Genomic DNA, 24,268 nt, shown 5'->3' with positions numbered 1-24,268 from the left:
AATTCTCAGAGACACTGAGAACAGCTATACAATTCGCTTTGGGCCCTTTGCTTGTTTTACGTATAACAAGACGTTTATGGATTTTGAGGAGAACTCCTGGAGGGTGTAGAAGAAAAAGTTGGTGGCACACTGAATGCCGTTATTGGAGACACTGAGAAACAAGCCCTACAATTCCCTCCTGGCTCTTTCCATGTTGGAGGTACAGCAAGAAGATTGTTGGTTGGTTTTGTGCCTAGCTTTATGGCGAGAGTAGGCAGGGAGAGAATTAGGTGACTTGAAGCAGTTCCTATCGAGTCCAAGAATAGTCCCCACCTTTCCCTGCTGGCACTTTCCATGTGGAGATAGGTCTTGATATGTGCTTTGCTTTTGAGCACAACTCTCTCTCGAGAATGTTAGCAAAGAGGTAACGGGGAGAGTAGAAAGCAGTACTCAAAGACAGGGAGAACAAGCTCTACATTTCCCACCTGGCACTTCCCATGTAGCAGGTATAGCAGGATGTATATTGCTTTTGAGGACAACTCAATGGACAGTGTAGGGAGAAAAGTTCCTGGCTCATTGAATGCCGTTCCTGGAGACCCTGCGATCAATGAGGGAGATATGTCAAGATGTGTGTTGGTTTTGAGGACGGCTCTCTGGAGAGTCTTAGCAAAGAGGTCACACGGATAATCAGAGCAATTCTCAGAGACACTGAGAACGAGCTCGACAATTCCCTCTTGGCACTTTCCCTGTAGGAGATACCACAAGACGTTTCTGTATATTGGGCACGGCGCTCTGCAGGGTGTTAGCAGAGACTTTCCCGGGACAGTAAAACCCGACATCAGAGACACTGAGAAGAAGCCCCAATGTTCCTTCCAGGCATTTTCAGTGTGGGTGCCTTCTCCACGTGGTTCCTGGTTTCAGTGCAGCTCTGAAGAGAATGTTAGCAAAGAGGTAACCGGGACAGTGAAAACAGTACTCAAAGACAGGGAGAGCAAGCTCTCTCTTGGCGCTTTGGATGTGGGACATACAGCGAGATGTTTGCTGCTTTTACATTTGGCTCTTGGGAGATTTGCAGCACAAAGCTATCTAGTTGATTTGAAGCAGTTCCGAGAAAGTCTAAACATAATCGCCACTTTTCCCTCCTGGCACTTTCCATGTGGGAGATATAGCAGGATGTATATTGGTTTTGAGGAACTGCCCGCAGACAGTGTAGGCAGAAAAGTTCCTGGCTCCTCGAATGCCGTTCCTGGAGACACTGCGATCAATGTGGGAGATATGTCAAGATGTGTGTTGGTTTTGAGGACGGCTCTCTGGAGAGTCTTAGCAAAGAGGTCACACGGATAATCAGAGCAATTCTCAGAGACACTGAGAACAGCTATACAATTCGCTTTGGGCCCTTTGCTTGTTTTACGTATAACAAGACGTTTATGGATTTTGAGGAGAACTCCTGGAGGGTGTAGAAGAAAAAGTTGGTGGCACACTGAATGCCGTTATTGGAGACACTGAGAAACAAGCCCTCCAATTCCCTCCTGGCTCTTTCCATGTTGGAGGTACAGCAAGAAGAGTGTTGGTTGGTTTTGTGCCTAGCTTTATGGCGAGAGTAGGCAGAGAGAGAATTAGGTGACTTGAAGCAGTTCCTATCGAGTCCAAGAATAGTCCCCACCTTTCCCTGCTGGCACTTTCCATGTGGAGATAGGTCTTGATATGTGCTTTGCTTTTGAGCACAACTCTCTCTCGAGAATGTTAGCAAAGAGGTAACGGGGAGAGTAGAAAGCAGTACTCAAAGACAGGGAGAACAAGCTCTACATTTCCCACCTGGCACTTCCCATGTAGCAGGTATAGCAGGATGTATATTGCTTTTGAGGACAACTCAATGGACAGTGTAGGGAGAAAAGTTCCTGGCTCATTGAATGCCGTTCCTGGAGACCCTGCGATCAATGAGGGAGATATGTCAAGATGTGTGTTGGTTTTGAGGACGGCTCTCTGGAGAGTCTTAGCAAAGAGGTCACACGGATAATCAGAGCAATTCTCAGAGACACTGAGAACGAGCTCGACAATTCCCTCTTGGCACTTTCCCTGTAGGAGATACCACAAGACGTTTCTGTATATTGGGCACGGCGCTCTGCAGGGTGTTAGCAGAGACTTTCCCGGGACAGTAAAACCCGACATCAGAGACACTGAGAAGAAGCCCCAATGTTCCTTCCAGGCATTTTCAGTGTGGGTGCCTTCTCCACGTGGTTCCTGGTTTCAGTGCAGCTCTGAAGAGAATGTTAGCAAAGAGGTAACCGGGACAGTGAAAACAGTACTCAAAGACAGGGAGAGCAAGCTCTCTCTTGGCGCTTTGGATGTGGGACATACAGCGAGATGTTTGCTGCTTTTACATTTGGCTCTTGGGAGATTTGCAGCACAAAGCTATCTAGTTGATTTGAAGCAGTTCCGAGAAAGTCTAAACATAATCGCCACTTTTCCCTCCTGGCACTTTCCATGTGGGAGATATAGCAGGATGTATATTGGTTTTGAGGAACTGCCCGCAGACAGTGTAGGCAGAAAAGTTCCTGGCTCCTCGAATGCCGTTCCTGGAGACACTGCGATCAATGTGGGAGATATGTCAAGATGTGTGTTGGTTTTGAGGACGGCTCTCTGGAGAGTCTTAGCAAAGAGGTCACACGGATAATCAGAGCAATTCTCAGAGACACTGAGAACAGCTATACAATTCGCTTTGGGCCCTTTGCTTGTTTTACGTATAACAAGACGTTTATGGATTTTGAGGAGAACTCCTGGAGGGTGTAGAAGAAAAAGTTGGTGGCACACTGAATGCCGTTATTGGAGACACTGAGAAACAAGCCCTACAATTCCCTCCTGGCTCTTTCCATGTTGGAGGTACAGCAAGAAGAGTGTTGGTTGGTTTTGTGCCTAGCTTTATGGCGAGAGTAGGCAGAGAGAGAATTAGGTGACTTGAAGCAGTTCCTATCGAGTCCAAGAATAGTCCCCACCTTTCCCTGCTGGCACTTTCCATGTGGAGATAGGTCTTGATATGTGCTTTGCTTTTGAGCACAACTCTCTCTCGAGAATGTTAGCAAAGAGGTAACGGGGAGAGTAGAAAGCAGTACTCAAAGACAGGGAGAACAAGCTCTACATTTCCCACCTGGCACTTCCCATGTAGCAGGTATAGCAGGATGTATATTGCTTTTGAGGACAACTCAATGGACAGTGTAGGGAGAAAAGTTCCTGGCTCATTGAATGCCGTTCCTGGAGACCCTGCGATCAATGAGGGAGATATGTCAAGATGTGTGTTGGTTTTGAGGACGGCTCTCTGGAGAGTCTTAGCAAAGAGGTCACACGGATAATCAGAGCAATTCTCAGAGACACTGAGAACGAGCTCGACAACTCCCTCTTGGCACTTTCCCTGTAGGAGATACCACAAGACGTTTCTGTATATTGGGCACAGCGCTCTGCAGGCTGTTAGCAGAGACTTTCCCGGGACAGTAAAACCCGACATCAGAGACACTGAGAAGAAGCCCCAATGTTCCTTCCAGGCATTTTCAGTGTGGGTGCCTTCTCCACGTGGTTCCTGGTTTCACTGCAGCTCTGAAGAGAATGTTAGCAAAGAGGGAACCGGGACAGTGAAAACAGTACTCAAAGACAGGGAGAGCAAGCTCTCTCTTGGCGCTTTGGATGTGGGACATACAGCGAGATGTTTGCTGCTTTTACATTTGGCTCTTGGGAGATTTGCAGCACAAAGCTATCTAGTTGATTTGAAGCAGTTCCGAGAAAGTCTAAACATAATCGCCACTTTTCCCTCCTGGCACTTTCCATGTGGGAGATATAGCAGGATGTATATTGGTTTTGAGGAACTGCCCGCAGACAGTGTAGGCAGAAAAGCTCCTGGCTCCTCGAATGCCGTTCCTGGAGACACTGCGATCAATGTGGGAGATATGTCAAGATGTGTGTTGGTTTTGAGGACGGCTCTCTGGAGAGTCTTAGCAAAGAGGTAACACGGATAATCAGAGCAATTCTCAGAGACACTGAGAACAGCTATACAATTCGCTTTGGGCCCTTTGCTTGTTTTACGTATAACAAGACGTTTATGGATTTTGAGGAGAACTCCTGGAGGGTGTAGAAGAAAAAGTTGGTGGCACACTGAATGCCGTTATTGGAGACACTGAGAAACAAGCCCTACAATTCCCTCCTGGCTCTTTCCATGTTGGAGGTACAGCAAGAAGATTGTTGGTTGGTTTTGTGCCTAGCTTTATGGCGAGAGTAGGCAGGGAGAGAATTAGGTGACTTGAAGCAGTTCCTATCGAGTCCAAGAATAGTCCCCACCTTTCCCTGCTGGCACTTTCCATGTGGAGATAGGTCTTGATATGTGCTTTGCTTTTGAGCACAACTCTCTCTCGAGAATGTTAGCAAAGAGGTAACGGGGAGAGTAGAAAGCAGTACTCAAAGACAGGGAGAACAAGCTCTACATTTCCCACCTGGCACTTCCCATGTAGCAGGTATAGCAGGATGTATATTGCTTTTGAGGACAACTCAATGGACAGTGTAGGGAGAAAAGTTCCTGGCTCATTGAATGCCCTTCCTGGAGACCCTGCGATCAATGAGGGAGATATGTCAAGATGTGTGTTGGTTTTGAGGACGGCTCTCTGGAGAGTCTTAGCAAAGAGGTCACACGGATAATCAGAGCAATTCTCAGAGACAGAGAACGAGCTCGACAACTCCCTCTTGGCACTTTCCCTGTAGGAGATACCACAAGACGTTTCTGTATATTGGGCACGGCGCTCTGCAGGGTGTTAGCAGAGACTTTCCCGGGACAGTAAAACCCGACATCAGAGACACTGAGAAGAAGCCCCAATGTTCCTTCCAGGCATTTTCAGTGTGGGTGCCTTCTCCACGTGGTTCCTGGTTTCAGTGCAGCTCTGAAGAGAATGTTAGCAAAGAGGTAACCGGGACAGTGAAAACAGTACTCAAAGACAGGGAGAGCAAGCTCTCTCTTGGCGCTTTGGATGTGGGACATACAGCGAGATGTTTGCTGCTTTTACATTTGGCTCTTGGGAGATTTGCAGCACAAAGCTATCTAGTTGATTTGAAGCAGTTCCGAGAAAGTCTAAACATAATCGCCACTTTTCCCTCCTGGCACTTTCCATGTGGGAGATATAGCAGGATGTATATTGGTTTTGAGGAACTGCCCGCAGACAGTGTAGGCAGAAAAGTTCCTGGCTCCTCGAATGCCGTTCCTGGAGACACTGCGATCAATGTGGGAGATATGTCAAGATGTGTGTTGGTTTTGAGGACGGCTCTCTGGAGAGTCTTAGCAAAGAGGTAACACGGATAATCAGAGCAATTCTCAGAGACACTGAGAACAGCTATACAATTCGCTTTGGGCCCTTTGCTTGTTTTACGTATAACAAGACGTTTATGGATTTTGAGGAGAACTCCTGGAGGGTGTAGAAGAAAAAGTTGGTGGCACACTGAATGCCGTTATTGGAGACACTGAGAAACAAGCCCTACAATTCCCTCCTGGCTCTTTCCATGTTGGAGGTACAGCAAGAAGAGTGTTGGTTGGTTTTGTGCCTAGCTTTATGGCGAGAGTAGGCAGAGAGAGAATTAGGTGACTTGAAGCAGTTCCTATCGAGTCCAAGAATAGTCCCCACCTTTCCCTGCTGGCACTTTCCATGTGGAGATAGGTCTTGATATGTGCTTTGCTTTTGAGCACAACTCTCTCTCGAGAATGTTAGCAAAGAGGTAACGGGGAGAGTAGAAAGCAGTACTCAAAGACAGGGAGAACAAGCTCTACATTTCCCACCTGGCACTTCCCATGTAGCAGGTATAGCAGGATGTATATTGCTTTTGAGGACAACTCAATGGACAGTGTAGGGAGAAAAGTTCCTGGCTCATTGAATGCCGTTCCTGGAGACCCTGCGATCAATGAGGGAGATATGTCAAGATGTGTGTTGGTTTTGAGGACGGCTCTCTGGAGAGTCTTAGCAAAGAGGTCACACGGATAATCAGAGCAATTCTCAGAGACACTGAGAACGAGCTCGACAACTCCCTCTTGGCACTTTCCCTGTAGGAGATACCGCAAGACGTTTCTGTATATTGGGCACAGCGCTCTGCAGGCTGTTAGCAGAGACTTTCCCGGGACAGTAAAACCCGACATCAGAGACACTGAGAAGAAGCCCCAATGTTCCTTCCAGGCATTTTCAGTGTGGGTGCCTTCTCCACGTGGTTCCTGGTTTCAGTGCAGCTCTGAAGAGAATGTTAGCAAAGAGGTAACCGGGACAGTGAAAACAGTACTCAAAGACAGGGAGAGCAAGCTCTCTCTTGGCGCTTTGGATGTGGGACATACAGCGAGATGTTTGCTGCTTTTACATTTGGCTCTTGGGAGATTTGCAGCACAAAGCTATCTAGTTGATTTGAAGCAGTTCCGAGAAAGTCTAAACATAATCGCCACTTTTCCCTCCTGGCACTTTCCATGTGGGAGATATAGCAGGATGTATATTGGTTTTGAGGAACTGCCCGCAGACAGTGTAGGCAGAAAAGTTCCTGGCTCCTCGAATGCCGTTCCTGGAGACACTGCGATCAATGTGGGAGATATGTCAAGATGTGTGTTGGTTTTGAGGACGGCTCTCTGGAGAGTCTTAGCAAAGAGGTCACACGGATAATCAGAGCAATTCTCAGAGACACTGAGAACAGCTATACAATTCGCTTTGGGCCCTTTGCTTGTTTTACGTATAACAAGACGTTTATGGATTTTGAGGAGAACTCCTGGAGGGTGTAGAAGAAAAAGTTGGTGGCACACTGAATGCCGTTATTGGAGACACTGAGAAACAAGCCCTACAATTCCCTCCTGGCTCTTTCCATGTTGGAGGTACAGCAAGAAGAGTGTTGGTTGGTTTTGTGCCTAGCTTTATGGCGAGAGTAGGCAGAGAGAGAATTAGGTGACTTGAAGCAGTTCCTATCGAGTCCAAGAATAGTCCCCACCTTTCCCTGCTGGCACTTTCCATGTGGAGATAGGTCTTGATATGTGCTTTGCTTTTGAGCACAACTCTCTCGAGAGAATGTTAGCAAAGAGGTAACGGGGAGAGTAGAAAGCAGTACTCAAAGACAGGGAGAACAAGCTCTACATTTCCCACCTGGCACTTCCCATGTAGCAGGTATAGCAGGATGTATATTGCTTTTGAGGACAACTCAATGGACAGTGTAGGGAGAAAAATTCCTGGCTCATTGAATGCCGTTCCTGGAGACCCTGCGATCAATGAGGGAGATATGTCAAGATGTGTGTTGGTTTTGAGGACGGCTCTCTGGAGAGTCTTAGCAAAGAGGTCACACGGATAATCAGAGCAATTCTCAGAGACACTGAGAACGAGCTCGACAATTCCCTCTTGGCACTTTCCCTGTAGGAGATACCGCAAGACGTTTCTGTATATTGGGCACAGCGCTCTGCAGGCTGTTAGCAGAGACTTTCCCGGGACAGTAAAACCCGACATCAGAGACACTGAGAAGAAGCCCCAATGTTCCTTCCAGGCATTTTCAGTGTGGGTGCCTTCTCCACGTGGTTCCTGGTTTCAGTGCAGCTCTGAAGAGAATGTTAGCAAAGAGGTAACCGGGACAGTGAAAACAGTACTCAAAGACAGGGAGAGCAAGCTCTCTCTTGGCGCTTTGGATGTGGGACATACAGCGAGATGTTTGCTGCTTTTACATTTGGCTCTTGGGAGATTTGCAGCACAAAGCTATCTAGTTGATTTGAAGCAGTTCCGAGAAAGTCTAAACATAATCGCCACTTTTCCCTCCTGGCACTTTCCATGTGGGAGATATAGCAGGATGTATATTGGTTTTGAGGAACTGCCCGCAGACAGTGTAGGCAGAAAAGTTCCTGGCTCCTCGAATGCCGTTCCTGGAGACACTGCGATCAATGTGGGAGATATGTCAAGATGTGTGTTGGTTTTGAGGACGGCTCTCTGGAGAGTCTTAGCAAAGAGGTAACACGGATAATCAGAGCAATTCTCAGAGACACTGAGAACAGCTATACAATTCGCTTTGGGCCCTTTGCTTGTTTTACGTATAACAAGACGTTTATGGATTTTGAGGAGAACTCCTGGAGGGTGTAGAAGAAAAAGTTGGTGGCACACTGAATGCCGTTATTGGAGACACTGAGAAACAAGCCCTACAATTCCCTCCTGGCTCTTTCCATGTTGGAGGTACAGCAAGAAGATTGTTGGTTGGTTTTGTGCCTAGCTTTATGGCGAGAGTAGGCAGGGAGAGAATTAGGTGACTTGAAGCAGTTCCTATCGAGTCCAAGAATAGTCCCCACCTTTCCCTGCTGGCACTTTCCATGTGGAGATAGGTCTTGATATGTGCTTTGCTTTTGAGCACAACTCTCTCTCGAGAATGTTAGCAAAGAGGTAACGGGGAGAGCAGAAAGCAGTACTCAAAGACAGGGAGAACAAGCTCTACATTTCCCACCTGGCACTTCCCATGTAGCAGGTATAGCAGGATGTATATTGCTTTTGAGGACAACTCAATGGACAGTGTAGGGAGAAAAGTTCCTGGCTCATTGAATGCCGTTCCTGGAGACCCTGCGATCAATGAGGGAGATATGTCAAGATGTGTGTTGGTTTTGAGGACGGCTCTCTGGAGAGTCTTAGCAAAGAGGTCACACGGATAATCAGAGCAATTCTCAGAGACACTGAGAACGAGCTCGACAATTCCCTCTTGGCACTTTCCCTGTAGGAGATACCACAAGACGTTTCTGTATATTGGGCACGGCGCTCTGCAGGCTGTTAGCAGAGACTTTCCCGGGACAGTAAAACCCGACATCAGAGACACTGAGAAGAAGCCCCAATGTTCCTTCCAGGCATTTTCAGTGTGGGTGCCTTCTCCACGTGGTTCCTGGTTTCAGTGCAGCTCTGAAGAGAATGTTAGCAAAGAGGTAACCGGGACAGTGAAAACAGTACTCAAAGACAGGGAGAGCAAGCTCTCTCTTGGCGCTTTGGATGTGGGACATACAGCGAGATGTTTGCTGCTTTTACATTTGGCTCTTGGGAGATTTGCAGCACAAAGCTATCTAGTTGATTTGAAGCAGTTCCGAGAAAGTCTAAACATAATCGCCACTTTTCCCTCCTGGCACTTTCCATGTGGGAGATATAGCAGGATGTATATTGGTTTTGAGGAACTGCCCGCAGACAGTGTAGGCAGAAAAGTTCCTGGCTCCTCGAATGCCGTTCCTGGAGACACTGCGATCAATGTGGGAGATATGTCAAGATGTGTGTTGGTTTTGAGGACGGCTCTCTGGAGAGTCTTAGCAAAGAGGTCACACGGATAATCAGAGCAATTCTCAGAGACACTGAGAACAGCTATACAATTCGCTTTGGGCCCTTTGCTTGTTTTACGTATAACAAGACGTTTATGGATTTTGAGGAGAACTCCTGGAGGGTGTAGAAGAAAAAGTTGGTGGCACACTGAATGCCGTTATTGGAGACACTGAGAAACAAGCCCTACAATTCCCTCCTGGCTCTTTCCATGTTGGAGGTACAGCAAGAAGAGTGTTGGTTGGTTTTGTGCCTAGCTTTATGGCGAGAGTAGGCAGAGAGAGAATTAGGTGACTTGAAGCAGTTCCTATCGAGTCCAAGAATAGTCCCCACCTTTCCCTGCTGGCACTTTCCATGTGGAGATAGGTCTTGATATGTGCTTTGCTTTTGAGCACAACTCTCTCTCGAGAATGTTAGCAAAGAGGTAACGGGGAGAGTAGAAAGCAGTACTCAAAGACAGGGAGAACAAGCTCTACATTTCCCACCTGGCACTTCCCATGTAGCAGGTATAGCAGGATGTATATTGCTTTTGAGGACAACTCAATGGACAGTGTAGGGAGAAAAGTTCCTGGCTCACTGAATGCCGTTCCTGGAGACCCTGCGATCAATGAGGGAGATATGTCAAGATGTGTGTTGGTTTTGAGGACGGCTCTCTGGAGAGTCTTAGCAAAGAGGTCACACGGATAATCAGAGCAATTCTCAGAGACACTGAGAACGAGCTCGACAATTCCCTCTTGGCACTTTCCCTGTAGGAGATACCACAAGACGTTTCTGTATATTGGGCACGGCGCTCTGCAGGGTGTTAGCAGAGACTTTCCCGGGACAGTAAAACCCGACATCAGAGACACTGAGAAGAAGCCCCAATGTTCCTTCCAGGCATTTTCAGTGTGGGTGCCTTCTCCACGTGGTTCCTGGTTTCAGTGCAGCTCTGAAGAGAATGTTAGCAAAGAGGTAACCGGGACAGTGAAAACAGTACTCAAAGACAGGGAGAGCAAGCTCTCTCTTGGCGCTTTGGATGTGGGACATACAGCGAGATGTTTGCTGCTTTTACATTTGGCTCTTGGGAGATTTGCAGCACAAAGCTATCTAGTTGATTTGAAGCAGTTCCGAGAAAGTCTAAACATAATCGCCACTTTTCCCTCCTGGCACTTTCCATGTGGGAGATATAGCAGGATGTATATTGGTTTTGAGGAACTGCCCGCAGACAGTGTAGGCAGAAAAGTTCCTGGCTCCTCGAATGCCGTTCCTGGAGACACTGCGATCAATGTGGGAGATATGTCAAGATGTGTGTTGGTTTTGAGGACGGCTCTCTGGAGAGTCTTAGCAAAGAGGTAACACGGATAATCAGAGCAATTCTCAGAGACACTGAGAACAGCTATACAATTCGCTTTGGGCCCTTTGCTTGTTTTACGTATAACAAGACGTTTATGGATTTTGAGGAGAACTCCTGGAGGGTGTAGAAGAAAAAGTTGGTGGCACACTGAATGCCGTTATTGGAGACACTGAGAAACAAGCCCTACAATTCCCTCCTGGCTCTTTCCATGTTGGAGGTACAGCAAGAAGAGTGTTGGTTGGTTTTGTGCCTAGCTTTATGGCGAGAGTAGGCAGAGAGAGAATTAGGTGACTTGAAGCAGTTCCTATCGAGTCCAAGAATAGTCCCCACCTTTCCCTGCTGGCACTTTCCATGTGGAGATAGGTCTTGATATGTGCTTTGCTTTTGAGCACAACTCTCTCGAGAGAATGTTAGCAAAGAGGTAACGGGGAGAGTAGAAAGCAGTACTCAAAGACAGGGAGAACAAGCTCTACATTTCCCACCTGGCACTTCCCATGTAGCAGGTATAGCAGGATGTATATTGCTTTTGAGGACAACTCAATGGACAGTGTAGGGAGAAAAGTTCCTGGCTCATTGAATGCCGTTCCTGGAGACCCTGCGATCAATGAGGGAGATATGTCAAGATGTGTGTTGGTTTTGAGGACGGCTCTCTGGAGAGTCTTAGCAAAGAGGTCACACGGATAATCAGAGCAATTCTCAGAGACACTGAGAACGAGCTCGACAACTCCCTCTTGGCACTTTCCCTGTAGGAGATACCACAAGACGTTTCTGTATATTGGGCACGGCGCTCTGCAGGGTGTTAGCAGAGACTTTCCCGGGACAGTAAAACCCGACATCAGAGACACTGAGAAGAAGCCCCAATGTTCCTTCCAGGCATTTTCAGTGTGGGTGCCTTCTCCACGTGGTTCCTGGTTTCAGTGCAGCTCTGAAGAGAATGTTAGCAAAGAGGTAACCGGGACAGTGAAAACAGTACTCAAAGACAGGGAGAGCAAGCTCTCTCTTGGCGCTTTGGATGTGGGACATACAGCGAGATGTTTGCTGCTTTTACATTTGGCTCTTGGGAGATTTGCAGCACAAAGCTATCTAGTTGATTTGAAGCAGTTCCGAGAAAGTCTAAACATAATCGCCACTTTTCCCTCCTGGCACTTTCCATGTGGGAGATATAGCAGGATGTATATTGGTTTTGAGGAACTGCCCGCAGACAGTGTAGGCAGAAAAGTTCCTGGCTCCTCGAATGCCGTTCCTGGAGACACTGCGATCAATGTGGGAGATATGTCAAGATGTGTGTTGGTTTTGAGGACGGCTCTCTGGAGAGTCTTAGCAAAGAGGTAACACGGATAATCAGAGCAATTCTCAGAGACACTGAGAACAGCTATACAATTCGCTTTGGGCCCTTTGCTTGTTTTACGTATAACAAGACGTTTATGGATTTTGAGGAGAACTCCTGGAGGGTGTAGAAGAAAAAGTTGGTGGCACACTGAATGCCGTTATTGGAGACACTGAGAAACAAGCCCTACAATTCCCTCCTGGCTCTTTCCATGTTGGAGGTACAGCAAGAAGAGTGTTGGTTGGTTTTGTGCCTAGCTTTATGGCGAGAGTAGGCAGAGAGAGAATTAGGTGACTTGAAGCAGTTCCTATCGAGTCCAAGAATAGTCCCCACCTTTCCCTGCTGGCACTTTCCATGTGGAGATAGGTCTTGATATGTGCTTTGCTTTTGAGCACAACTCTCTCGAGAGAATGTTAGCAAAGAGGTAACGGGGAGAGTAGAAAGCAGTACTCAAAGACAGGGAGAACAAGCTCTACATTTCCCACCTGGCACTTCCCATGTAGCAGGTATAGCAGGAGGTATATTGCTTTTGAGGACAACTCAATGGACAGTGTAGGGAGAAAAGTTCCTGGCTCATTGAATGCCGTTCCTGGAGACCCTGCGATCAATGAGGGAGATATGTCAAGATGTGTGTTGGTTTTGAGGACGGCTCTCTGGAGAGTCTTAGCAAAGAGGTCACACGGATAATCAGAGCAATTCTCAGAGACACTGAGAACGAGCTCGACAACTCCCTCTTGGCACTTTCCCTGTAGGAGATACCGCAAGACGTTTCTGTATATTGGGCACGGCGCTCTGCAGGGTGTTAGCAGAGACTTTCCCGGGACAGTAAAACCCGACATCAGAGACACTGAGAAGAAGCCCCAATGTTCCTTCCAGGCATTTTCAGTGTGGGTGCCTTCTCCACGTGGTTCCTGGTTTCAGTGCAGCTCTGAAGAGAATGTTAGCAAAGAGGTAACCGGGACAGTGAAAACAGTACTCAAAGACAGGGAGAGCAAGCTCTCTCTTGGCGCTTTGGATGTGGGACATACAGCGAGATGTTTGCTGCTTTTACATTTGGCTCTTGGGAGATTTGCAGCACAAAGCTATCTAGTTGATTTGAAGCAGTTCCGAGAAAGTCTAAACATAATCGCCACTTTTCCCTCCTGGCACTTTCCATGTGGGAGATATAGCAGGATGTATATTGGTTTTGAGGAACTGCCCGCAGACAGTGTAGGCAGAAAAGTTCCTGGCTCCTCGAATGCCGTTCCTGGAGACACTGCGATCAATGTGGGAGATATGTCAAGATGTGTGTTGGTTTTGAGGACGGCTCTCTGGAGAGTCTTAGCAAAGAGGTAACACGGATAATCAGAGCAATTCTCAGAGACACTGAGAACAGCTATACAATTCGCTTTGGGCCCTTTGCTTGTTTTACGTGTAACAAGACGTTTATGGATTTTGAGGAGAACTCCTGGAGGGTGTAGAAGAAAAAGTTGGTGGCACACTGAATGCCGTTATTGGAGACACTGAGAAACAAGCCCTACAATTCCCTCCTGGCTCTTTCCATGTTGGAGGTACAGCAAGAAGAGTGTTGGTTGGTTTTGTGCCTAGCTTTATGGCGAGAGTAGGCAGAGAGAGAATTAGGTGACTTGAAGCAGTTCCTATCGAGTCCAAGAATAGTCCCCACCTTTCCCTGCTGGCACTTTCCATGTGGAGATAGGTCTTGATATGTGCTTTGCTTTTGAGCACAACTCTCTCGAGAGAATGTTAGCAAAGAGGTAACGGGGAGAGTAGAAAGCAGTACTCAAAGACAGGGAGAACAAGCTCTACATTTCCCACCTGGCACTTCCCATGTAGCAGGTATAGCAGGAGGTATATTGCTTTTGAGGACAACTCAATGGACAGTGTAGGGAGAAAAGTTCCTGGCTCATTGAATGCCGTTCCTGGAGACCCTGCGATCAATGAGGGAGATATGTCAAGATGTGTGTTGGTTTTGAGGACGGCTCTCTGGAGAGTCTTAGCAAAGAGGTCACACGGATAATCAGAGCAATTCTCAGAGACACTGAGAACGAGCTCGACAATTCCCTCTTGGCACTTTCCCTGTAGGAGATACCGCAAGACGTTTCTGTATATTGGGCACGGCGCTCTGCAGGGTGTTAGCAGAGACTTTCCCGGGACAGTAAAACCCGACATCAGAGACACTGAGAAGAAGCCCCAATGTTCCTTCCAGGCATTTTCAGTGTGGGTGCCTTCTCCACGTGGTTCCTGGTTTCAGTGCAGCTCTGAAGAGAATGTTAGCAAAGAGGTAACCGGGACAGTGAAAACAGTACTCAAAGACAGGGAGAGCAAGCTCTCTCTTGGCGCTTTGGATGTGGGACATACAGCGAGATGTTTGCTGCTTTTACATTTGGCTCTTGGGAGATTTGCAGCACAAAGCTATCTAGTTGATTTGAAGCAGTTCCGAGAAAGTCTAAACATAATCGCCACTTTTCCCTCCTGGCACTTTCCATGTGGGAGATATAGCAGGATGTATATTGGTTTTGAGGAACTGCCCGCAGACAGTGTAGGCAGAAAAGTTCCTGGCTCCTCGAATGCCGTTCCTGGAGACACTGCGATCAATGTGGGAGATATGTCAAGATGTGTGTTGGTTTTGAGGACGGCTCTCTGGAGAGTCTTAGCAAAGAGGTCACACGGATAATCAGAGCAATTCTCAGAGACACTGAGAACAGCTATACAATTCGCTTTGGGCCCTTTGCTTGTTTTACGTATAACAAGACGTTTATGGATTTTGAGGAGAACTCCTGGAGGGTGTAGAAGAAAAAGTTGGTGGCACACTGAATGCCGTTATTGGAGACACTGAGAAACAAGCCCTACAATTCCCTCCTGGCTCTTTCCATGTTGGAGGTACAGCAAGAAGAGTGTTGGTTGGTTTTGTGCCTAGCTTTATGGCGAGAGTAGGCAGAGAGAGAATTAGGTGACTTGAAGCAGTTCCTATCGAGTCCAAGAATAGTCCCCACCTTTCCCTGCTGGCACTTTCCATGTGGAGATAGGTCTTGATATGTGCTTTGCTTTTGAGCACAACTCTCTCTCGAGAATGTTAGCAAAGAGGTAACGGGGAGAGTAGAAAGCAGTACTCAAAGACAGGGAGAACAAGCTCTACATTTCCCACCTGGCACTTCCCATGTAGCAGGTATAGCAGGATGTATATTGCTTTTGAGGACAACTCAATGGACAGTGTAGGGAGAAAAGTTCCTGGCTCATTGAATGCCGTTCCTGGAGACCCTGCGATCAATGAGGGAGATATGTCAAGATGTGTGTTGGTTTTGAGGACGGCTCTCTGGAGAGTCTTAGCAAAGAGGTCACACGGATAATCAGAGCAATTCTCAGAGACACTGAGAACGAGCTCGACAATTCCCTCTTGGCACTTTCCCTGTAGGAGATACCACAAGACGTTTCTGTATATTGGGCACGGCGCTCTGCAGGGTGTTAGCAGAGACTTTCCCGGGACAGTAAAACCCGACATCAGAGACACTGAGAAGAAGCCCCAATGTTCCTTCCAGGCATTTTCAGTGTGGGTGCCTTCTCCACGTGGTTCCTGGTTTCAGTGCAGCTCTGAAGAGAATGTTAGCAAAGAGGTAACCGGGACAGTGAAAACAGTACTCAAAGACAGGGAGAGCAAGCTCTCTCTTGGCGCTTTGGATGTGGGACATACAGCGAGATGTTTGCTGCTTTTACATTTGGCTCTTGGGAGATTTGCAGCACAAAGCTATCTAGTTGATTTGAAGCAGTTCCGAGAAAGTCTAAACATAATCGCCACTTTTCCCTCCTGGCACTTTCCATGTGGGAGATATAGCAGGATGTATATTGGTTTTGAGGAACTGCCCGCAGACAGTGTAGGCAGAAAAGTTCCTGGCTCCTCGAATGCCGTTCCTGGAGACACTGCGATCAATGTGGGAGATATGTCAAGATGTGTGTTGGTTTTGAGGACGGCTCTCTGGAGAGTCTTAGCAAAGAGGTAACACGGATAATCAGAGCAATTCTCAGAGACACTGAGAACAGCTATACAATTCGCTTTGGGCCCTTTGCTTGTTTTACGTATAACAAGACGTTTATGGATTTTGAGGAGAACTCCTGGAGGGTGTAGAAGAAAAAGTTGGTGGCACACTGAATGCCGTTATTGGAGACACTGAGAAACAAGCCCTACAATTCCCTCCTGGCTCTTTCCATGTTGGAGGTACAGCAAGAAGAGTGTTGGTTGGTTTTGTGCCTAGCTTTATGGCGAGAGTAGGCAGAGAGAGAATTAGGTGACTTGAAGCAGTTCCTATCGAGTCCAAGAATAGTCCCCACCTTTCCCTGCTGGCACTTTCCATGTGGAGATAGGTCTTGATATGTGCTTTGCTTTTGAGCACAACTCTCTCTCGAGAATGTTAGCAAAGAGGTAACGGGGAGAGTAGAAAGCAGTCCTCAAAGACAGGGAGAACAAGCTCTACATTTCCCACCTGGCACTTCCCATGTAGCAGGTATAGCAGGATGTATATTGCTTTTGAGGACAACTCAATGGACAGTGTAGGGAGAAAAGTTCCTGGCTCATTGAATGCCGTTCCTGGAGACCCTGCGATCAATGAGGGAGATATGTCAAGATGTGTGTTGGTTTTGAGGACGGCTCTCTGGAGAGTCTTAGCAAAGAGGTCACACGGATAATCAGAGCAATTCTCAGAGACACTGAGAACGAGCTCGACAATTCCCTCTTGGCACTTTCCCTGTAGGAGATACCGCAAGACGTTTCTGTATATTGGGCACGGCGCTCTGCAGGGTGTTAGCAGAGACTTTCCCGGGACAGTAAAACCCGACATCAGAGACACTGAGAAGAAGCCCCAATGTTCCTTCCAGGCATTTTCAGTGTGGGTGCCTTCTCCACGTGGTTCCTGGTTTCAGTGCAGCTCTGAAGAGAATGTTAGCAAAGAGGTAACCGGGACAGTGAAAACAGTACTCAAAGACAGGGAGAGCAAGCTCTCTCTTGGCGCTTTGGATGTGGGACATACAGCGAGATGTTTGCTGCTTTTACATTTGGCTCTTGGGAGATTTGCAGCACAAAGCTATCTAGTTGATTTGAAGCAGTTCCGAGAAAGTCTAAACATAATCGCCACTTTTCCCTCCTGGCACTTTCCATGTGGGAGATATAGCAGGATGTATATTGGTTTTGAGGAACTGCCCGCAGACAGTGTAGGCAGAAAAGTTCCTGTCTCCTCGAATGCCGTTCCTGGAGACACTGCGATCAATGTGGGAGATATGTCAAGATGTGTGTTGGTTTTGAGGACGGCTCTCTGGAGAGTCTTAGCAAAGAGGTCACACGGATAATCAGAGCAATTCTCAGAGACACTGAGAACAGCTATACAATTCGCTTTGGGCCCTTTGCTTGTTTTACGTATAACAAGACGTTTATGGATTTTGAGGAGAACTCCTGGAGGGTGTAGAAGAAAAAGTTGGTGGCACACTGAATGCCGTTATTGGAGACACTGAGAAACAAGCCCTACAATTCCCTCCTGGCTCTTTCCATGTTGGAGGTACAGCAAGAAGAGTGTTGGTTGGTTTTGTGCCTAGCTTTATGGCGAGAGTAGGCAGAGAGAGAATTAGGTGACTTGAAGCAGTTCCTATCGAGTCCAAGAATAGTCCCCACCTTTCCCTGCTGGCACTTTCCATGTGGAGATAGGTCTTGATATGTGCTTTGCTTTTGAGCACAACTCTCTCTCGAGAATGTTAGCAAAGAGGTAACGGGGAGAGTAGAAAGCAGTACTCAAAGACAGGGAGAACAAGCTCTACATTTCCCACCTGGCACTTCCCATGTAGCAGGTATAGCAGGATGTATATTGCTTTTGAGGACAACTCAATGGACAGTGTAGGGAGAAAAGTTCTTGGCTCATTGAATGCCGTTCCTGGAGACCCTGCGATCAATGAGGGAGATATGTCAAGATGTGTGTTGGTTTTGAGGACGGCTCTCTGGAGAGTCTTAGCAAAGAGGTCACACGGATAATCAGAGCAATTCTCAGAGACACTGAGAACGAGCTCGACAATTCCCTCTTGGCACTTTCCCTGTAGGAGATACCGCAAGACGTTTCTGTATATTGGGCACGGCGCTCTGCAGGGTGTTAGCAGAGACTTTCCCGGGACAGTAAAACCCGACATCAGAGACACTGAGAAGAAGCCCCAATGTTCCTTCCAGGCATTTTCAGTGTGGGTGCCTTCTCCACGTGGTTCCTGGTTTCAGTGCAGCTCTGAAGAGAATGTTAGCAAAGAGGTAACCGGGACAGTGAAAACAGTACTCAAAGACAGGGAGAGCAAGCTCTCTCTTGGCGCTTTGGATGTGGGACATACAGCGAGATGTTTGCTGCTTTTACATTTGGCTCTTGGGAGATTTGCAGCACAAAGCTATCTAGTTGATTTGAAGCAGTTCCGAGAAAGTCTAAACATAATCGCCACTTTTCCCTCCTGGCACTTTCCATGTGGGAGATATAGCAGGATGTATATTGGTTTTGAGGAACTGCCCGCAGACAGTGTAGGCAGAAAAGTTCCTGTCTCCTCGAATGCCGTTCCTGGAGACACTGCGATCAATGTGGGAGATATGTCAAGATGTGTGTTGGTTTTGAGGACGGCTCTCTGGAGAGTCTTAGCAAAGAGGTAACACGGATAATCAGAGCAATTCTCAGAGACACTGAGAACAGCTATACAATTCGCTTTGGGCCCTTTGCTTGTTTTACGTATAACAAGACGTTTATGGATTTTGAGGAGAACTCCTGGAGGGTGTAGAAGAAAAAGTTGGTGGCACACTGAATGCCGTTATTGGAGACACTGAGAAACAAGCCCTACAATTCCCTCCTGGCTCTTTCCATGTTGGAGGTACAGCAAGAAGAGTGTTGGTTGGTTTTGTGCCTAGCTTTATGGCGAGAGTAGGCAGAGAGAGAATTAGGTGACTTGAAGCAGTTCCTATCGAGTCCAAGAATAGTCCCCACCTTTCCCTGCTGGCACTTTCCATGTGGAGATAGGTCTTGATATGTGCTTTGCTTTTGAGCACAACTCTCTCTCGAGAATGTTAGCAAAGAGGTAACGGGGAGAGTAGAAAGCAGTCCTCAAAGACAGGGAGAACAAGCTCTACATTTCCCACCTGGCACTTCCCATGTAGCAGGTATAGCAGGATGTATATTGCTTTTGAGGACAACTCAATGGACAGTGTAGGGAGAAAAGTTCCTGGCTCATTGAATGCCGTTCCTGGAGACCCTGCGATCAATGAGGGAGATATGTCAAGATGTGTGTTGGTTTTGAGGACGGCTCTCTGGAGAGTCTTAGCAAAGAGGTCACACGGATAATCAGAGCAATTCTCAGAGACACTGAGAACGAGCTCGACAATTCCCTCTTGGCACTTTCCCTGTAGGAGATACCGCAAGACGTTTCTGTATATTGGGCACGGCGCTCTGCAGGGTGTTAGCAGAGACTTTCCCGGGACAGTAAAACCCGACATCAGAGACACTGAGAAGAAGCCCCAATGTTCCTTCCAGGCATTTTCAGTGTGGGTGCCTTCTCCACGTGGTTCCTGGTTTCAGTGCAGCTCTGAAGAGAATGTTAGCAAAGAGGTAACCGGGACAGTGAAAACAGTACTCAAAGACAGGGAGAGCAAGCTCTCTCTTGGCGCTTTGGATGTGGGACATACAGCGAGATGTTTGCTGCTTTTACATTTGGCTCTTGGGAGATTTGCAGCACAAAGCTATCTAGTTGATTTGAAGCAGTTCCGAGAAAGTCTAAACATAATCGCCACTTTTCCCTCCTGGCACTTTCCATGTGGGAGATATAGCAGGATGTATATTGGTTTTGAGGAACTGCCCGCAGACAGTGTAGGCAGAAAAGTTCCTGTCTCCTCGAATGCCGTTCCTGGAGACACTGCGATCAATGTGGGAGATATGTCAAGATGTGTGTTGGTTTTGAGGACGGCTCTCTGGAGAGTCTTAGCAAAGAGGTAACACGGATAATCAGAGCAATTCTCAGAGACACTGAGAACAGCTATACAATTCGCTTTGGGCCCTTTGCTTGTTTTACGTATAACAAGACGTTTATGGATTTTGAGGAGAACTCCTGGAGGGTGTAGAAGAAAAAGTTGGTGGCACACTGAATGCCGTTATTGGAGACACTGAGAAACAAGCCCTACAATTCCCTCCTGGCTCTTTCCATGTTGGAGGTACAGCAAGAAGAGTGTTGGTTGGTTTTGTGCCTAGCTTTATGGCGAGAGTAGGCAGAGAGAGAATTAGGTGACTTGAAGCAGTTCCTATCGAGTCCAAGAATAGTCCCCACCTTTCCCTGCTGGCACTTTCCATGTGGAGATAGGTCTTGATATGTGCTTTGCTTTTGAGCACAACTCTCTCTCGAGAATGTTAGCAAAGAGGTAACGGGGAGAGTAGAAAGCAGTCCTCAAAGACAGGGAGAACAAGCTCTACATTTCCCACCTGGCACTTCCCATGTAGCAGGTATAGCAGGATGTATATTGCTTTTGAGGACAACTCAATGGACAGTGTAGGGAGAAAAGTTCCTGGCTCATTGAATGCCGTTCCTGGAGACCCTGCGATCAATGAGGGAGATATGTCAAGATGTGTGTTGGTTTTGAGGACGGCTCTCTGGAGAGTCTTAGCAAAGAGGTCACACGGATAATCAGAGCAATTCTCAGAGACACTGAGAACGAGCTCGACAATTCCCTCTTGGCACTTTCCCTGTAGGAGATACCGCAAGACGTTTCTGTATATTGGGCACGGCGCTCTGCAGGGTGTTAGCAGAGACTTTCCCGGGACAGTAAAACCCGACATCAGAGACACTGAGAAGAAGCCCCAATGTTCCTTCCAGGCATTTTCAGTGTGGGTGCCTTCTCCACGTGGTTCCTGGTTTCAGTGCAGCTCTGAAGAGAATGTTAGCAAAGAGGTAACCGGGACAGTGAAAACAGTACTCAAAGACAGGGAGAGCAAGCTCTCTCTTGGCGCTTTGGATGTGGGACATACAGCGAGATGTTTGCTGCTTTTACATTTGGCTCTTGGGAGATTTGCAGCACAAAGCTATCTAGTTGATTTGAAGCAGTTCCGAGAAAGTCTAAACATAATCGCCACTTTTCCCTCCTGGCACTTTCCATGTGGGAGATATAGCAGGATGTATATTGGTTTTGAGGAACTGCCCGCAGACAGTGTAGGCAGAAAAGTTCCTGGCTCCTCGAATGCCGTTCCTGGAGACACTGCGATCAATGTGGGAGATATGTCAAGATGTGTGTTGGTTTTGAGGACGGCTCTCTGGAGAGTCTTAGCAAAGAGGTAACACGGATAATCAGAGCAATTCTCAGAGACACTGAGAACAGCTATACAATTCGCTTTGGGCCCTTTGCTTGTTTTACGTATAACAAGACGTTTATGGATTTTGAGGAGAACTCCTGGAGGGTGTAGAAGAAAAAGTTGGTGGCACACTGAATGCCGTTATTGGAGACACTGAGAAACAAGCCCTACAATTCCCTCCTGGCTCTTTCCATGTTGGAGGTACAGCAAGAAGAGTGTTGGTTGGTTTTGTGCCTAGCTTTATGGCGAGAGTAGGCAGAGAGAGAATTAGGTGACTTGAAGCAGTTCCTATCGAGTCCAAGAATAGTCCCCACCTTTCCCTGCTGGCACTTTCCATGTGGAGATAGGTCTTGATATGTGCTTTGCTTTTGAGCACAACTCTCTCGAGAGAATGTTAGCAAAGAGGTAACGGGGAGAGTAGAAAGCAGTCCTCAAAGACAGGGAGAACAAGCTCTACATTTCCCACCTGGCACTTCCCATGTAGCAGGTATAGCAGGATGTATATTGCTTTTGAGGACAACTCAATGGACAGTGTAGGGAGAAAAGTTCCTGGCTCATTGAATGCCGTTCCTGGAGACCCTGCGATCAATGAGGGAGATATGTCAAGATGTGTGTTGGTTTTGAGGACGGCTCTCTGGAGAGTCTTAGCAAAGAGGTCACACGGATAATCAGAGCAATTCTCAGAGACACTGAGAACGAGCTCGACAATTCCCTCTTGGCACTTTCCCTGTAGGAGATACCGCAAGACGTTTCTGTATATTGGGCACGGCGCTCTGCAGGGTGTTAGCAGAGACTTTCCCGGGACAGTAAAACCCGACATCAGAGACACTGAGAAGAAGCCCCAATGTTCCTTCCAGGCATTTTCAGTGTGGGTGCCTTCTCCACGTGGTTCCTGGTTTCAGTGCAGCTCTGAAGAGAATGTTAGCAAAGAGGTAACCGGGACAGTGAAAACAGTACTCAAAGACAGGGAGAGCAAGCTCTCTCTTGGCGCTTTGGATGTGGGACATACAGCGAGATGTTTGCTGCTTTTACATTTGGCTCTTGGGAGATTTGCAGCACAAAGCTATCTAGTTGATTTGAAGCAGTTCCGAGAAAGTCTAAACATAATCGCCACTTTTCCCTCCTGGCACTTTCCATGTGGGAGATATAGCAGGATGTATATTGGTTTTGAGGAACTGCCCGCAGACAGTGTAGGCAGAAAAGTTCCTGGCTCCTCGAATGCCGTTCCTGGAGACACTGCGATCAATGTGGGAGATATGTCAAGATGTGTGTTGGTTTTGAGGACGGCTCTCTGGAGAGTCTTAGCAAAGAGGTAACACGGATAATCAGAGCAATTCTCAGAGACACTGAGAACAGCTATACAATTCGCTTTGGGCCCTTTGCTTGTTTTACGTGTAACAAGACGTTTATGGATTTTGAGGAGAACTCCTGGAGGGTGTAGAAGAAAAAGTTGGTGGCACACTGAATGCCGTTATTGGAGACACTGAGAAACAAGCCCTACAATTCCCTCCTGGCTCTTTCCATGTTGGAGGTACAGCAAGAAGAGTGTTGGTTGGTTTTGTGCCTAGCTTTATGGCGAGAGTAGGCAGAGAGAGAATTAGGTGACTTGAAGCAGTTCCTATCGAGTCCAAGAATAGTCCCCACCTTTCCCTGCTGGCACTTTCCATGTGGAGATAGGTCTTGATATGTGCTTTGCTTTTGAGCACAACTCTCTCTCGAGAATGTTAGCAAAGAGGTAACGGGGAGAGTAGAAAGCAGTACTCAAAGACAGGGAGAACAAGCTCTACATTTCCCACCTGGCACTTCCCATGTAGCAGGTATAGCAGGAGGTATATTGCTTTTGAGGACAACTCAATGGACAGTGTAGGGAGAAAAGTTCCTGGCTCATTGAATGCCCTTCCTGGAGACCCTGCGATCAATGAGGGAGATATGTCAAGATGTGTGTTGGTTTTGAGGACGGCTCTCTGGAGAGTCTTAGCAAAGAGGTCACACGGATAATCAGAGCAATTCTCAGAGACACTGAGAACGAGCTCGACAATTCCCTCTTGGCACTTTCCCTGTAGGAGATACCACAAGACGTTTCTGTATATTGGGCACGGCGCTCTGCAGGGTGTTAGCAGAGACTTTCCCGGGACAGTAAAACCCGACATCAGAGACACTGAGAAGAAGCCCCAATGTTCCTTCCAGGCATTTTCAGTGTGGGTGCCTTCTCCACGTGGTTCCTGGTTTCAGTGCAGCTCTGAAGAGAATGTTAGCAAAGAGGTAACCGGGACAGTGAAAACAGTACTCAAAGACAGGGAGAGCAAGCTCTCTCTTGGCGCTTTGGATGTGGGACATACAGCGAGATGTTTGCTGCTTTTACATTTGGCTCTTGGGAGATTTGCAGCACAAAGCTATCTAGTTGATTTGAAGCAGTTCCGAGAAAGTCTAAACATAATCGCCACTTTTCCGTCCTGGCACTTTCCATGTGGGAGATATAGCAGGATGTATATTGGTTTTGAGGAACTGCCCGCAGACAGTGTAGGCAGAAAAGTTCCTGGCTCCTCGAATGCCGTTCCTGGAGACACTGCGATCAATGTGGGAGATATGTCAAGATGTGTGTTGGTTTTGAGGACGGCTCTCTGGAGAGTCTTAGCAAAGAGGTCACACGGATAATCAGAGCAATTCTCAGAGACACTGAGAACAGCTATACAATTCGCTTTGGGCCCTTTGCTTGTTTTACGTATAACAAGACGTTTATGGATTTTGAGGAGAACTCCTGGAGGGTGTAGAAGAAAAAGTTGGTGGCACACTGAATGCCGTTATTGGAGACACTGAGAAACAAGCCCTACAATTCCCTCCTGGCTCTTTCCATGTTGGAGGTACAGCAAGAAGAGTGTTGGTTGGTTTTGTGCCTAGCTTTATGGCGAGAGTAGGCAGAGAGAGAATTAGGTGACTTGAAGCAGTTCCTATCGAGTCCAAGAATAGTCCCCACCTTTCCCTGCTGGCACTT

This window comes from Larus michahellis, chromosome 3, assembly GCF_964199755.1.
Source record: "Larus michahellis chromosome 3, bLarMic1.1, whole genome shotgun sequence".
Taxonomy (NCBI): Eukaryota; Metazoa; Chordata; class Aves; order Charadriiformes; family Laridae; genus Larus; species Larus michahellis.
The sequence above is the reverse complement of the archived record's forward strand: the minus strand, read 5'-3'. Positions refer to the sequence as shown.